Consider the following 17,839-nt stretch of genomic DNA (forward strand, 5'->3'; position numbering starts at 1 on the left):
TATCGCACCCAACCGTTTACCTCATGCGATTAAAAATTCCTCGACTAAGAACTTCAAGTATTTTAATTCAGATGGCGATAGCTACCGAGTACCGACATGGAGGCGGAGCAATCAAGGTGTGTCCCCTTTTAAGACTACCCCTCCGTCACGCATAGCAACCAAACCCACTCCAGTGGACGTTCTGGCTTTTGTCGCGAGAGGCGTGCGCAGTTGTAAAATCATTTAATAAAAAAAAAGTAAATAAAAATAGTAAATGGAAAGTAGGCATTGTGTTGTGCAATAACCTCGGCATTAATGCATGGGCGGCGATTTTTAAGTTTGTAAAGGAATAGATAATTATGGTTGCAGTTTCGACAGGTGTATTGACTTAATTTGTTAAACGAAGTTTTACTCCATAAATGGATTACATTTTTATGACCAGGCCTATATTAATTAGTTTTCGAATACAGTTATACGGTACCATAATAGTTGTGCAATCTATCTTCCCACGCCGTATATGTACCTAGAAATCCTAGTACCTACTATTAAATAAAATCAATAAATTATAATATGAAAAAAATTACCTAATAGGTACAATGCATGACTATATCGGCAATGTTTAATATTAACTTAAGTAATGGACGTAATTTTGGAATGATCTAGCCATTAACAATATAAAGGACCAAAACTAAATAAAATATAGGAAAGATCGTGCAATTTAGACCAATATAAACTCATCATTCTAAACATTGAACATTTATTGACATCTTACTATTTTTTTACGAACCATCTCTAATCAAGATAAATTTAAAACGCAATCGTTTTTTTAATTACATTTAAGGCGCATCAACCTATGTGGTTATTAGCGCCGCGCGGTATTACAATATTTTTTTTACATTTCTGGATCCTTAATATAAACTGATTTTAGCACACATAGATTATTACCTACATAGATTTTTACATATACATATAGATCTGAGTCAAAGTGAATTCCTACATTGGTTTTACAAGCATTGACTTTTACATATTTATTTTTACATACACTCATGTTTATATTTGGTTGTATATTCCTATTGATTTAAGAAAACTTAAAACTGACGAATAGACACAGTTCTCTTCTCTTTTAGACACTCACGTAGCGTTGTCGTTAGTTTCTAGGTTACACTTTTTCCTCTCATATGAATCTGCGGGGCATTCGATTAAGATATGTTGAAGGTACACTTAAACTGTTAAAACATTTGCCTCGCATTGGATCATCACTTCCGGTAATATGGTATTCATGTGTTAAGCGTGTATGTTCTAATCTCAGTATGTTTATTGGAGTTTGGTCTTTCCTGTTGCTACAAGTATTCTTCCATATTGAAACTGTTGTTGATATGTCTCGTAGTTTTGGTTGAGATTGATTTCATTCTTGAAGCCACCGTTTTTTCAATGTCGAGTTAATCCAGTGATGTAAATCTTTCTTATATATAATTTCTGTTAACCCTTCGTTGTTAACTGAAGATTTGGCAGCAGCATCTACTCTTTCATTACCGTGTATACCTATACCTATGTGACGGAATCGATATAAATTTTAAAATGGCTTTCTTTTGCTGAAATTGGTACAAATGGTTCTTTATCAATCGCAACAATGGATGAGTTGGGTAAATGGTGCCAAAGCTACTCATGGCTTAAGGAATCAGTCATTATGAGGCATCTGTCTAGGTTAGTGTTCAGGGCATATTCTAATGCTTTGTAGATTGCGAATAGATCTCCTGATGTATATACTATGCCAAAATTTGAGATTTTATGTAAAACAGTATATTTATTAAGTAAGAAGGCACACCCCACTCCTTTTTCTGATTTGAAGGCATCACTATAATTATGTTGGTAATTATAGTACTTATCAATCTTACCGTAAAATTGTTTAACCATAGAGAAAGCACTAACTTGATTACTAGGCTTTGTTAAACTCAGTCTAGGAAGGGTTTTCTGACCATCAAACGGGGAGCGGTTAATAGGTTGGTTTTGTATATTTTAGGAAAGACAATATAAAGGGGGTGTAGATCTTTTCTTCTAAAGATATGTTGTGTGGAAACGAGAAGCAAAAACATTGTTTCTGATGGGATTTTCACTATTTGCTGAAACTTTTGCAGCATATGCTACGCTAAGATATTGTCTTTTTAATTCCAGAGGCATTTCTCCTACTAAACATAGTAAGCTATCTGTGGGTGTGGTACAAAAAACTCCTAAGTCTATTCTTACAGCAGCATTTTGGATTATTTGCAACTCTTAAAAGTGATTGACTCGTATATCCATACCTACATTATTGAGCCGTAATTGACTTTAGATCTAATGAGGCTTTTATATAATCTCAATAGGATATCTTGAGTCACAGTGTAGACATGACTCTGTGTGTTTTTCAATGTACCTCCAGTAAGTTGTCGTTCCATCGTTTTCGTGATCTTCCTACTGATCGTCTTTCTATTAGGGAACCGCCTCTTGCAGTCATTACTACTCTTTTTGTTGTCATTCGTCTTATATAATCGTTCTATTTTACTCTTCTATTTGTTACCCAGTTCTTGATGTTCTTCACCTTGCATCTACGTTGTATCTATCTGTACTTCTAGCTCTGTCCCATAGAGTCTTACCATCAATTTTTTTAAGTGATCTCTGCTCTTTCTAACATCTTTTTTGTCCTGATATGATCTGATAAATATGTTGCTTAAAATTTTTTATAATGGATTATAACATTACGTTTTCTGGTGAAATGGATACATTTAGGTACTTGGAAATAGTCTCTAAAGTTTGTTAATTAGTTTATGTTTCGTCCTTTACAATAAAATACGAGATCATCTGCGTATACTGTTATATACTATTAATAGCAATAAGAAAAAGTAATACTGTTGATAGCAATAAGAAAAAGAGTAAAACTAATCGATGATCCTTGAGGGGTACTTTCCTGTATTCTTGTTTTAGAAATGAAATTGTCTACTTTTACTTGGAAGCTTCGGTTTTTTAAAAAATTAGTGATGAAGTTTAGAATATTTCCTTGTATACCTAATTGTTGTAAAGTTTTAATTATTCCATGGCGCCCAATTATATCAAATGCTCTGGTTATATCGTTATATTAAAAATACCGCTATGCAGCTTTGATTATTTTTGCTAGTGCTTCATGTATTTCGGACTCGAAGTCAACTAAGTTGTCTAGAGTTGGTCTATGTTTCCGAAATCTCCTTTGTTTGTTAGATAGAACAGATCTTTGCTCGAATATCCGAATAAGGCGTTGGTTAATTAATTTTTCGAGCACTTTGCTCGTTGCACGTCCTAACGATACCGGACGGTAGGAATTTGGGTCTGAACGTGATTTACCAGGTTTAAGAATAGGTATTGTGATACATTCATATTAAATAAGCAGTTCCATTTTTAGCAAATTTTTAAGGAAAACAATAGGAATATCATCTGGACCAGGACCAGGACTAGAGTTTTTAATAGAATTTATAGATTCAGTTAACTCTTCATCTACTTTTGGTGCATTTATGGGTAGGTTATCGCTTTTATTCTAATTAAATTCTAGTAATTCTTCTTAGTAGAGCAAGGCTGCTCTAATTACCGCCTTGCAGAGCATCCAACTAGATGAGAAAGACATCAAACTTATTGCCAAACTTTACTGGAACCAAACAGCCATTATTAATACCAACAACAGAGAATCAAAGCCAATCAGTATTGAACGAGGCGTAAGACAAGGCTGTATACTATCTTCCACCCTCTTTAACGTGTATTCTGAGAATCTATTAAAAGATTAAAAAGGAATTATCATAGGAGGAGAAATAATTAACAATATACGTGCGCCGACGATACTGTGATTCTAGCTGAAAACATCGACGATCTGCAGGAGCTAATCAATAGAGTTGATATGGAATGCACAAATTGGGGACTGTCGATAAATATCGATAAAACTAAATACATGGTGACCAGTAAAGTGGATATCGGCGCAACCCAACTGATATTAAACCAACAACCGCTGCAGAGAGTTCAGAGATTCAAATACCTTGGATGTTGGATTACCCAAAATCTAGATCCATCCTTCGAAATTCGATGTAGAATTGAACAGGCAAGAAACTCATTTCAAAAATTCAAGCCTCTAGTATCCAATAACTCATTAAATTTTGAAATCCGTGAAAAGTTTACAAGATGTTACGTGTGGTCTGTACTTTTGTATGGATGTGAAACTTGGACTTTAAACGCCGATATCATGAATAAAATCGAGGCGTTTGAGATGTGGTTGTATCGAAGGATACTAAAAATTCCATGGACTAGCAGAACCAGAAACGAAGAAGTTCTTCGAAGAATGGGACATCAACGAACTCTATTAAATATTATTAAGAGGCGTAAACTAGAATATCTTGGACATATAATCAGAGGACCAAGATATGAGTTCCTTCGGCTAATTCTCAACGGTAAAATCGAAGGAAAGAAATGGATAGGACGGAAGAAACTCTCTTGGTTGAGGAATTTGCGGCAGTGGACAGGTTTAACAGCGGACCAATTGCTACACGTAGCGCAAGACCGAGATCAGTATAAAAATATTATAAGCATGGTAGTCGCCGACGTTCCGTAGGGATATGGCACTCTAAGAAGAAGAAGAATTCTTCTTTGGTTTTAAACTGTAAAAACTCTTGAGAAATTTTTTATTGCTTGAATATGACTCGTAGGATGAAGCTTATACATTAGCTATCTCAGAATTAAAATGGTATTACTACAGAAAGTGTCTTTAATGTCGATGAGACATCTCATACTGTTGTCCAGAAACCACAGAAAATAATCGCTTAATGAGCAAAACAATAGATAGGTGCCATAACGTCGGCCGAAAGAGGCCAAAATGATACTGGAATGTAGCCAATGACTGCCACCAGCATCTTCATTCTACCTATGCTTATTTTTGCCAGAAACTCATGAAAAAGAGTTTGATATGAAGCTCCTCTAGGAATTTTATTTACCTTAATATTAAGGCAAAGGGTGGATAAATGCCGATAAATATTATTATTGGTAAGGACACTCTATTAATTATATTAAAGGATTTAAGACGAGCAATGTGTAAATATATTATATGGTCACAGTAGACGTATTAGCTCGAGAGCACGGTGTTATTATGATTTTATTCCCTTCACACTGATGCAACCGGATTCTTCAAACCACTGAATACCTACTTCTCTTTAGCAATTACAGAAAAAATTATGACAGGCCAGAAAAACTTTAGCTGTTGCTAACATCAGCGAACTGGTAGGAAAATCCTGTCCCAGTGCAGCTACTATTGAAAGTGCTCTGAATAGTTTTAGAAGAACAGGATTATGGCCTACCAACCGTTTTGTGTTCAACAACGCAGATTTTGCAGCTACAACAGTTTTCGAACAACAGCTCAATACAGATCAAAATGACGTCAACATTTCTGTAACAGATTTTAATACTTCTTTACCATCAGGGACCATTAATGTACTTACTGATGAAACGAAGCAATCCCTATCACAATCAATCCGACAAGACAATGGATTCTTAGAAACAACATAGATACCCAAGATAGAACGCAACCTGTTTTCGAAAATGATTTCTTAATAATTTTTTTAATAGGTATATAGTAATAGTAGTAATAGTAGTAATAGGGCCTGCGTAGCGCAAGCGGTAGGATGTTTGCCTCGCAAGCCGGTGGTCCGGAGTTCGAATCCCACCGCCGGCAAGAACATCTAGACATTTTAAAAATGTCTATAGGCCCCAGGTCGACTCAGCCTGAATAAAAATGAGTACTGTTGTGAATTTATTAATTGTTAAGTCTTTAATTTATAATGTCTTGTTCTTATCTTAATTCATTAAAAAGCACAATGACTGATATTTATTTATTTTCACTAAACATACATAATTTATTAAAAAGCGAACGTAACATTTTATCGCGAGCGCGTCGTCCGAATTAACTGCCCTCCATATAAAAATGTTGTATTTATATACGAAATCCTGATATACTAGAACAGCATCGAAAGATCGAGAAGCTTGGCCGGCTCATTCACCATAATTTTGGTTCTAGACTTCCACCGAAATTTCTACAATAAAACAGAATAATTAGTCATAAAAGATAGGCCAGTATATTTATCGTAACATTGCCCCCCTCTTAAAAGATGGTTCCTCCTGGAACCTTGTCGGGACTGGAACCGGAACTGTATGCTGGTATCGGCAACTGGACCCTCTTTTACAACTTCCAGTTGTATAAAAATGACAAGGGACGGTTTTCTCTCCGCACCAGTAACTATGCGGATTGCAACAGACTAACACCTGGACTTCGGTGTCTTTAAAGATCTCCTCCACCATATTTCGGATAACCCTCCAATCTAATTGGCGGCACTCCAACTTTGGCATGGCTAACTTTTGCACGTCGGACTCTAGTACGTGCCCTCTCAATTGAAGTAAGGCTTCCCATACATCTCGGTAGGTAGGTTGGTCACGGGCAGTGTCTTTTGTTACCAGGTAGAAAAGGTAACGTGATGCATCTTGGAGTTTCAAGGTTTTACCGGACGCTGGCACTTGGCATTGAAGTTCTGCAACTCGACCAAACTTCCTTCGAAAGACGGATGCCAACCCTGGTGCGTCTTTGATACTGGCCGGGATGGTAAGGGCCAGCGAGTAGTCATCGGGGAGCGCGAGTAGATCTTGCTTTTCTTCAGTGGTAACACCATGTCTCGCTTTACCGGTACCTCCATAGGCACCCATGAATTCCTCAAACGTGAGGTCAGACACATCTTGGACTTGGTTTACTTCCACTTCTTCATCTACGTCGTGGTCACCTTCGAAAGACGCCAGCCGGTTATGGTGTACTATCATCGGCTTTCCCCTCGGAATCTTGCTTATTCGGTAGATGACATCGTTGATCTTCTCCATGATGAGGTATGGACCTTCCCAAAACTGCTGCAATTTGGGAGAACAACCTTTTCGCTTCTTGGGATTATACAGCCATACTTTGTCGTTCTTCTTAAAGCAACCCTTTTCGGCTTGTGTATCGTACCGTTTCTTCATTCGGTCGCTAGCGATCTGAAGGTGGGAACGGACCAACTCATGTACATCGTCCATTCTTCTTCGTAATTCGATCACATAATCTTCACCTGCTACATCTTCTCCAGGTCGACACCCAAATTCTAGATCACAAGGTAGTCGCATTTCGCGTCCGAATAGGACTCTGGCTGGTGTCTGGCCCGTTGATTCGTTAACAGCAGATCTGTAGGCCATTGTAAAGAACGGAAGGTATTGGTCCCAGTCTCGCTGATGATCGGACACCATCTTTGTCAAATACTTGCCAACTGTCCTATTCATTCGTTCTACCATACCATCCGATTGCGGATGATACGCGGTAGTTCTCGTTTTCTTCATGCCTAGTCTATCACATATTCCTTGGAATAGATCACTTTCAAAGTTCCTGCCTTGGTCACTATGGATCTCCAAAGGCACTCCAAATCGGCTGATATATTCTTGGATCAACTTATCTGCAACGGTGGCGGCCTTCTGGTCTGGAAGTGCATAAATCTCGACCCACTTAGTGAAGTAATCCATTACTACCAACATGTACTTGCCCCCATTTTCACTTTCTGGAAATGGCCCTGCAATGTCCAAAGCTATTCTTTCAAACGGGCTTCCAACATTATATTGTCTCATAGGAGCTCTCCTTTTCCGGTGAGGCCCGTTACTCGTAGCACAAATAGTACATTTCTTACACCAGTCTTTTACGTCGTCGGAACTGTTCATCCAATAAAACCGTTCCCGAATTCGCTGAAGGGTTTTCCTTACACCAAAATGCCCTCCCGATGGACTGTCGTGTAACTGACGAAGTACTTCGGCTATTCTGCTCTTTGGGATCACCAACTGTCTTCTTTTCTCTGAACCGTCATCATTTTCCAGGACTCGTTTGAGCAAGCCATCTTCGATGATAAATGAGTCCCACTGGGCCCAATACGTCTTAACTACTGAGCATAGGTTTGATATTTCCTGCCAAGGTGGTCGACGGTTTTCCTCTTTCCATTTTCGGATTTTCTGTATAACTGGATCTCTCTCTTGTTCTTCCCTTATCTTAGTAGGCGTCCAGTCGTCGTTGACAATCGTCGTTCTTAGCACTGCTGCTTCCTTGGATTCCGTTTTGTTGCAGTGAGGACACTCTGCTGGGCATGGCCTTCTGGAAAGAGAATCAGCGTTTCTGTGGCTAACTCCGGCTCGGTGCTCAATCTTAAAATCGTATTCTTGGAGTCGTTCGATCCACCTGGCTATCTGACCCTCTGGATTCTTAAACTGCATCAACCACTTAAGGGCGGCATGGTCGGTTCGGATTAGAAACTTTCTTCCATAGAGGTATTGATAGAAGTGCTCTACTGATTTCACTACTGCCAGAAGTTCTCTTCTCGTGACGCAATAATTCCGCTCAGGTTTTGAAAGAACTTTACTAAAATATCCGAGGACTCGTTCCTGTCCTCCTTGAATCTGAGACAGCACTCCTCCAATTCCCACATTACTTGCATCTGTATCTAAGATGAACTCTCGTTCTGGCAGTGGATACCCTAAAATTGGTGCTGTTATTAAATGCTTTTTCAAGGTCTCAAAGGCATTTTGGCAGTCTATATCCCAGCGGTATTCTCTTGCTTCCTCTGTAAGTCGCGTTAATGGCTTAGCGATATCTGCAAACTTCTTAATAAACCTCCGGTAGTAAGTACATAATCCAAGAAAACTTCTCACTTGATGTTTGTCAGTTGGTTTTGGCCATTCCTTAATGGAATCGATTTTTCCCTTATCCACGGCCACTCCTTCTTTACTGACTATATGACCCAGATAATTGACTTTACCTTGAAATAGCTGGCACTTCTTGGGGTTTAGCATCAATTGGGCAGCTTTAAGTCGATTAAAAACGTTTTCTAAATTCCTCAAATGATCTTCGAATGTCTCCCCCAAGACGATTATGTCATCTAAATAAACCAGGCATGTTTTCCAAGATAACCCTCTCAACACATTTTCCATAAGCCTCTCAAATGTCGCAGGAGCATTACAAAGTCCAAATGGCATAACGTTGAATTGCCACAATCCAGATCCTGTGGTGAAGGCTGTCTTTTCTTTATCGACTGGGTCCATTTCTACCTGCCAGTATCCAGACTTCAAATCTAAAGTAGAAAACAATTTACTTCCAGCCAATGTGTCCAATGTGTCATCGATCCGAGGCAGAGGATAACTATCTTTCTTGGTAACGTTGTTCAGCAAACGGTAATCCACACAGAACCTCGTCGTTCCGTCTTTCTTCTTAACCAGGACCACCGGAGAGACCCATGGACTCGTAGAAGGTTCTATCACCCCGTCTTTCTTCATTTCCTGAACAATCGTTTCAGCTTCCTCTCTCTTCGCCTGTGGTAATCGTCGAGCTGTTTGACGAATTGGCTTAGCATTACCAGTATCAATTTTATGCTTAACAACGGTAGTTCTTCCCGTCTTTCCTCCTTTCGGTACGAAAATATCATGATACTGCCGAAGAAATTCCCTTAATTTCCTTTTCTCCATCTGATTTAGAGACTGTCCTGCAACTGCAACCATTTGGTCGAATTTGTCGTTGGAATTATCAGATGTTGTCGCCTGACGAATTATGGATGTCACAGGTACACAAGTTCCTACTTTTGTCTCTTTCTTTATGGTCACTGGGTAGTCGTTGACATTGATAAGTCTCACAGGAATTTCTTTAGCCGAAGTCACCAATTCCTTTCCAATTATGATTCCACGGCCAACCTCATCGTCGTGGTTCCAAGGCTCCATCATAACAGGTCTCCCTTCGTCTACAATTCCCTGTAGTCGCGCTACTATGATCGTTTCGCTTCTCGCAGGCACGACTGTATCTTCTGTAATGGCTGCTTGCACAGTGTTGTCATTATGTGGATGGAGAAATACCTCCTCGTTGCCAACTTTGATTACCTTATTCTTAAAATCCAATTGGAATCCATGCATATTCATTACGTCCATTCCTAATATAACATCCTCTTCGATGTCAGCAACTATAACAGTATGGACAAACTTTTCTGCCCCAATTCCCAATTGTACCTGGATTTCTCCATGAATGTTGGCATTTTCACCTGTAGCGGTCCGAAGTCGTAACCTCGTTGGTAACAGTTTCTTTCGGCTGTTTATAACTGTCGGGCGTATAATGGTTCTGGTCGCTCCGGTATCCACCAACAACGTATGCTTTTTACCATTTATGTCTCCATCTACATATACACTATCTTCACGACATTTCAAAGAAGCTATTAGTATGAGAGGGTCTTTGGAAAAGTTCTGGGTCGAAGCTGCCCCCCTAAGGCTGACCCGTTCTAGTTTTCCTGATGGTGAGTTTCTTGATTTGCGTCGTACCTAGGGTGTTTACAGGAGCTTCGTACGTGTCCTATTTCGCCACAATTCCAGCATCTGATGGTCTTCGTTTTCTTATATGTCATGCTTTTCATCATATTAACGAGCTGGTCAAGTTTATCTTCATCTCCTTCCTCTTTTACAGTCCTAACTTTACTGTACCCGCCAGAGGCCTGCGTAGCTGACTCGTATTCGAGGGCGGCGGATAAGACATCAACCAGCGTCTTGTGACGAGCTAATCGTAGTGTTCTCTGCATTTCATGATCACGAAGACCATCAATAAACGTTTGAACGGCCAATTTTTCCATCATGTCTTCGGGAGCTGTTGGATAAGCATATCGTACTAATCTGGCAATATCTACCTCATATTCTTGAAGAGCCTCATCTTTCTTCTGTCTACGATTTTTAAGCTGCGACTGATATACATGCTCCAAATGTTCGTGGCCATATCGCATATTTAACCTCTTCTTCAGTTGTTCGAAATCATCGGTCTCCTCTACGGCTATGGTCTGAAGCACATCTAAGGCATCTCCTCGAAGAGCGATAGTCAGGTTTACAGCCTTTTCTTTTTCAGACCATCCATTTGCTCTTGCGGCTGATTCGAACTGTTTCATGTAGTTGTTCCATGATGATTTTCCGTCGAAAGTTGGGACTTTAACATGAATAGAACCTCCACTTCCTTCAAATTTCGGCCGTGTCTCCAACTTAAATTTCGTCTCGTCTTCTTTTATCTCCACTGTAATCGGATTGTTACCTCTCTCTGCTGTCCCTGTTTCTTCCATCTTCCTTTCCATCTCTTTAATCTTTTCTTCGAAGGCCAACTTATCGGCAGCAACTTGGTTTTTTAACGAAGATATTCTATCGTCCAGGGCAGACATCTCAGAAGTGACTTTAGAGATTTCCGAAGAGATGTTAGCAGAGACTTTGCTTTCCAGCGAAGAAATCTCGTTAGAAACTTTGCTTTCTAAAGAAGCGATGTCGCCGGATACTTTGTTCTCCAATTTCGAAATCGACGAGATGACAGCATCATGTTTGTCTTCAAATATATAAGTCTCTGGATCTAGTCCTTCTTCTAGCAAAGCGTTCTTTAGTCGTTGGACTAACTCAGCCTTTTTTCCGGTAGAAGCTAATTCTCTGTCTTCGAGATGTCTTCTTAAATTAGTCACTGTCAGCTCATAAATCGTAGCCATTTTCACAATTTATTTTATATTCACTTGTATTATTATTATAAGTCTAATTTATGTTTGATCTCACTCTGACACCATTTGTTGTGAATTTATTAATTGTTAAGTCTTTAATTTATAATGTCTTGTTCTTATCTTAATTCATTAAAAAGCACAATGACTGATATTTATTTATTTTCACTAAACATACATAATTTATTAAAAAGCGAACGTAACATTTTATCGCGAGCGCGTCGTCCGAATTAACTGCCCTCCATATAAAAATGTTGTATTTATATACGAAATCCTGATATACTAGAACAGCATCGAAAGATCGAGAAGCTTGGCCGGCTCATTCACCATAATTTTGGTTCTAGACTTCCACCGAAATTTCTACAATAAAACAGAATAATTAGTCATAAAAGATAGGCCAGTATATTTATCGTAACAGTACCTTGGGTAAAACCAGGGGTAATAATAGACGGTTGAAGCGTAGCACTGGCCATGTTACCTTCCTTGTATACCGTAGGCCCTAGATATAGCAGACTACCCTGCTATACTCCCAAAGCCGCGACAGCGGTATAAAACGGGAGACTATATTATATATAGTAATAGTTTGTTGTTTTCTAATGATTTCTCTTGCACTTTCCTCATTATAAATATAGCGTCGATGGATGATCTTCACGACCTAAAACCTTGTTGTTCTTCTGCTAGTGTTATAATGTCATTCAGTTTATTTTTTATTACTTTGGTTGTTAATTTTAGTGTTGTTTTTAATAAATTGATTCCTCTGTAATTTTCCGGTATTGATCTGTCTTCCTTTTTTAAAGAGATTTATTGGGATGCTTAATCTCCATTCTTAAAGAATTCTGTTCAGTTCTATTAATTTTTGGCTTAGTTTTAATAGTTGTTTGGTCAGATCTGGTCCTCCGTACTTTAGGAGTTTGTTCGGTATTCTGTCCTCTCCTGGTGATTTTCTATTTTTTAGTTTCCTTAAAGCTTTTTTTACCTCTTTCTCCTCAATATTTATTTCTTCGTTTGTCATCACCTCTGGTGTTGGTGCTTCATTATCGTCACATTTAGAAAATAGGGATCGAAAGTAGTCATACTGTTCTCATCCGCTGTAAAAAAACCTCGTTACGAACTTTATCTATCCAACATATTTGTAGAATTGTGAAGAGTTATCCCGGCCAATCCTGATGTTTGCACGAATAAAGATTTTTAATGATATGTAGGTCTTTATCATCAATACTTATCTTGTGAAGAATGGCTTTCATTTCAGGCTATTTAACTCGATCTAAGGCCTTCCCAAAGCCAATAAAACACATATACACTTCTATGTTCTTCTATATTCTATGCCATCTAAATAGTACTTCTTTGGTTCCAAGGTTATTGAGGTATCTCTAAGTTGTCTTTCTATGGTTTGGTACATCCTGAGTGAAAAATTCGAAAAAATATTTTGAAAAGTTTGCTCATCAAGGTGATGGTTTGATAGTCACTACATATTTTTACATTTACGTTATTAGGTTACAGCCAATCCGTTGGTATATAGCCAGTTTCATAAACTTTATTAAAAAGATGAAGGAGATATATTTGATATTTTACCAGAACTTTTGAAGAGCTTTTTTATTTCACTCGGTATTTCATTCGACCTCTTCGATTTTTTGGTCTTTTCTAATCTTATTGCTCATTCAATTCCGTCCAAGTTATATCAGGTCCTGTCAGTACTTCTTTAATTTCAAGATCGCGCGTTTCATCATTAAATGGTTCCTCAATGGGCTCTTTCCATCTGTCTATTTTATCCAAATAAGTGATAATCAATTTGCTGTGTCTATCAGCGATGTTATTTTTATTTTTTTATACATATTAAATGAATCCCGTTTCCCTGTAACTCTTCTATTTTCAAACATTTGTTTTCGAAGTATTCTTTTGCAGCTCCTGTGTTAGTCCTTATCTCCTTATTAATTCGTTTATATATTTTGAGATTTTAATTTTTAAATTTGCGTGTTTTGTTCATCAGATTAAAAACCTCATCGTTCATCCACTGTTAATTGTTTCGATTAGTTTTTCTCCATTTCGACAATTATATCACAAATTGTACATCCAGGTCCGATAGATAAGGAAGATTGGATAAAGTAAGAATCATCACATGAGATTCAAATTGTGACCGTTTAATGTTAAGTCTTCTTATTGGTCTATTTATTTTAGAAAGTTGGCAAGCAAGAAGGCAATCGTTGAAGAGAAGAAAAAAGACTGTTTCCTTGACGGCGGCTGTACAAGCTGATGCTACAGACTTTTACGAACGATTCCTAAGGGTGGGTCAAGAATAATGATCTTTTTCTTCACGTGCCATATCAGAGTTATCCGATGTTGGCGATCACTATTGCGAAGGCTTCGTGATCTTCTGCCACATGGAATAATTGTCCTGCATTTGATATCGGAGTCCACTCACGAATGTTTTTTAACCAAGAAGCCTGTTTTCTTCGTACACCTCTAAGGCCTTCTATTTTGCCTTTCAGGATCAGTTGTAATATTCTATATGGACTTTCCTTCACTATATGTCCCAGATAAGAAATTTTCTGCTGTTTAATAGTCTCTGGCAATTATCTATCGTTGTTGATCCTCCTTAGTACTTCCTTATTAGTTTTTCTTGCTGATTAAAGTTTCTTCAGCATCCGTCTATGAATCCACATTACCAATGGTTCAATTCTGTTCATACTTGATAATTTTATTGTCCACATTTCTGCATCATACATAAGTAGAGACCAAATATAGCACTTAACCATTCTTTGTCTTACTTCTAAACCGAAATGATCATTGCAAAAACATGTCTTTATTTTCACAAAAGTAGTGTTAGTAATTGCTATTCTTCGTATTATTTCTATGTCTGGATCTAGTTGGTGCGTTATGACAGTTCCCAAATATGTAATTTTATGAACTTTGTCAACCTGAACTCCATTTAATTGAAGCTCTGCATCTGGATGTGGGTTACGATTAAAGGATAACTATTTGGTTTTGTTTGAGTTTATTTTAATGTCTATTTCCTCTCATACTTTGTGAATACGATCAAGCAGAATTTGGAGACCTTTAATACTTTCTGAGAGAATTACTCTAGCGTCTGCATATCTAATTACAATAAGTAGTTTCCCGTTGATTTTGATTCCATATGGCTGTTTCTCAAGTGCCTTTTTAAGTAGCTGGTTCGAGTAAATATTGAACAATGTTAAGGATAAAATGCAACTTTGTCTTACTCCTCGTTATATGGAGATTTCGCCGGTGTATTTAATGACACGAATATCATTTTCATCTATTCTTATATTTTTTAGCATCTGCAATTATTTTACATGTTGTACTTTATCGAATGCCTTTTTGAACTCAAAGAAGCATGCAAATACATCTTTTCTTTGATCGTGACATTTCTGTAATAGGATATTTAGCGCAAAAAGTGCCTCCCTAGTTCCCCTAGCATTTTAAAAACCAAATTAAGTATATTCGAGATCTTCTTCGCATTTAAGTATAATTCACTTGTGGAGTATTCTTAGGAAAATCTTAAGAGTTTTGCTCATTAGGCTAATTAATCGATATTCTGAGCATTTTCTAGCATTGTGTTTTTTAGGTAGTGTAACAAAGATGGACTTGAGCCAGTCTGCGGGAATCACTCCAGTGTTATGTATTACATTAAAAAGTTTTATTATTACTTTTATGTTATCTTCATCTATTAGCTTCAACAACTCAATTGGTTGGTTGTTCCATCAAATTTAAGACGTCTTCTGTCATCCATTGATTTTTCTTAATTAAGTTACTTCTATAATCATTTTTTGTGGGAATTTTGTTTAGTTGGTTTTTAAATTCATTCCAATATTCCAAGGGAGTGTCTTAGGTCCGGTCCTGTACCTATTGTATACGTGTGACATTCCAGAGCTAGAACAAAATACTATTGCCACCTTCGCGGATGATACAGCCATACTGGCTATAGGAGACACTAGTGAAGAAGCGACTGATAAGCTGCAACTATCAGTAAATAAAATACATAACTTTACCAAAAAATGGCGAATAAAATTAAATGAGACTAAATCTGCACACGTTAACTTTACAAATAAAAAAATAGAAAATTTACCAGTTAGAATAAATGATACCCGAATTCCTTATGCAACATCAGCAAAATACTTGGGCATCACCCTAGACGCGAAGCTGCGCTGGAAAGTCCATGTCAAAAAGAAAAAAGGGGAGCTTGATATTAGATATAAGAAATTGTATTGGCTGATTGGAAAAAATTCAACATTATCAATTCATAATACATGATCCATCTACAAGCAAGTACCGAGGCCGGTATGGGTATATGGGTGCCAACTCTGGGGCTGTACCAAAGCTAGTAATTATACATATTATCCAGAGATTTCAAAACAAAGTACTGAGAAACATTGTCAATGCTCCTTGGTATATTCGTAACAGCAACCTCCACCAGGACCTGGGTATGGAAACTGTGATCGAAATAATCAAGAGAACAGCAGCAAGTCACGAGCAGAGGCTGCATAGTCATGTGAATGTCGAGGCAATCCAGCTTCTTAACAACACTGAACTAAAGAGAAGACTCATAAGGACAAAACCATTTGAGCTAGTATAAATGTGTAACAGTTTAGTGTAAAAAGCAGAGTATAGTGCTGTGAAATTATTGCATGTTAGTTGTAGTGCATTAGTTAATAGATAAAATAAGAGTAAGCCATAGGGTAAGCCTTAGATTTAAGCATTTGCTGTTATTATGTTCAGAAAATAACTGATAATTGGTCATTTGTGACCAGATAGCAGTATACAAACACCGCACAGGTGTTGATAAAAAAAAATTCCAATATTCCTCTGGATCTTCTAGTGGTTCTCCGATGTTCTTTATGTTTCTTGTTTTTAAAAATGAATTTAACAATAGAACAAAGAATATTGATATTATACTTTATTCATTCGATTGTGTTGTATACAACAAGTATAGCCCAATTGCAAAGAAAAGTCCAGAGTACAGTCGAGAACTTGTAGAAATATGAAGCAGATGTTGCTCGCACGGTGCTATAAGCTTACCTATAGGCCCCTTATAATATTTTTAAAGAAATATCGGTAGATAAGTTCGTTAATGGTTTAAAAAAGAGCAATTTAGAAATAGCTTTACGATTAGTAAAACCAAAACTGTTAGATGAAGGACTATCTTTGGAATACAAAATCGCTATAATAGTTTTTAACGGGGCAATTAAGTTCGCACCATTCAAAAAGAAATCCAAAACAAAGATGAATGTCTGAACCAAGATGTTATCAAAGTAGGCACCTTTGTCGCACTTACAACGAACAAAGACTTGTAGTAGTGTTTATCTAGTCAGCCACATTTTTCTTTACACAGCCACAAGTATATGTTTTTATAGTGCCGTGCACATATAGTGCGTTGGCGAATTATCTTAAGACCAGACGTCTGTCTTTTGCGGCATGCAAAAGATCGCCAGTGTTATTTATGTCTGTCCAGTTCTTTATGTTCCGTAGCCACGACATTTGTTTGCGACCTACTACTCTCTTGGCTTCAATCTTTCTCTGGATGATTAGTTGAGGGATTGCGTATTTTTTTCCTCTCAGAATATGGCCGAGTTATCCAATTTTTTGTATCTTGATCAAATTGAGTAGTTCTCTCTCAGTATTTGCCTTTCTTAAGACTTCCTCGTTTCTCACCCTATCTGTCCATGGTATGCGGAACATTCTTCGCAACGTTCACATTTCGAAGGCCTCCAACTTATTAATGGAACGTACTCTTAACGTCCATGTTTCCATGCCGTATAACAATATGGACCATACATAGCATTTAACCATCCTGTAGCGGAGATTGAAGGAAAGATTGCGGTTACATAGTAGCGGTTTAAATTTGATAAAAGCTTGTCTTGCTTGTTCGGTACGGCATTTTATTTCTTGTTGAGGATCCCATTAGTCATTCATCATCATTCCCAAGTATTTAAATGTTTTCACTTGATCGATTGGGGCATTATCTACTTGCAGTTGTATTCTTAAAAGTGCGTTTTTTCTTATTGCCATGCATTTAGTTTTTCCAGCATTTATCTTCAAGCCATATTTTTTCCTACGATGTTTATTTTATTTAACATCAACTGCATATCATGTTTGTTGTCTGTTATTATCGCGGTGTCGTCGGCGTAACGAATGTTATTGTTGGGGAACCCGTTTACCTTTATTCCACACTCAGAGCCTTGAAGTGCCCCTGCAAAAATGTTCTCCACATAGAGATTGAAGAGCATAGGAGACAAAATACACCCCTGTCGCACCCCTCTTAAAAT

Source organism: Diabrotica undecimpunctata, chromosome 7, assembly GCF_040954645.1.
Source record: "Diabrotica undecimpunctata isolate CICGRU chromosome 7, icDiaUnde3, whole genome shotgun sequence".
Taxonomy (NCBI): domain Eukaryota; kingdom Metazoa; phylum Arthropoda; class Insecta; order Coleoptera; family Chrysomelidae; genus Diabrotica; species Diabrotica undecimpunctata.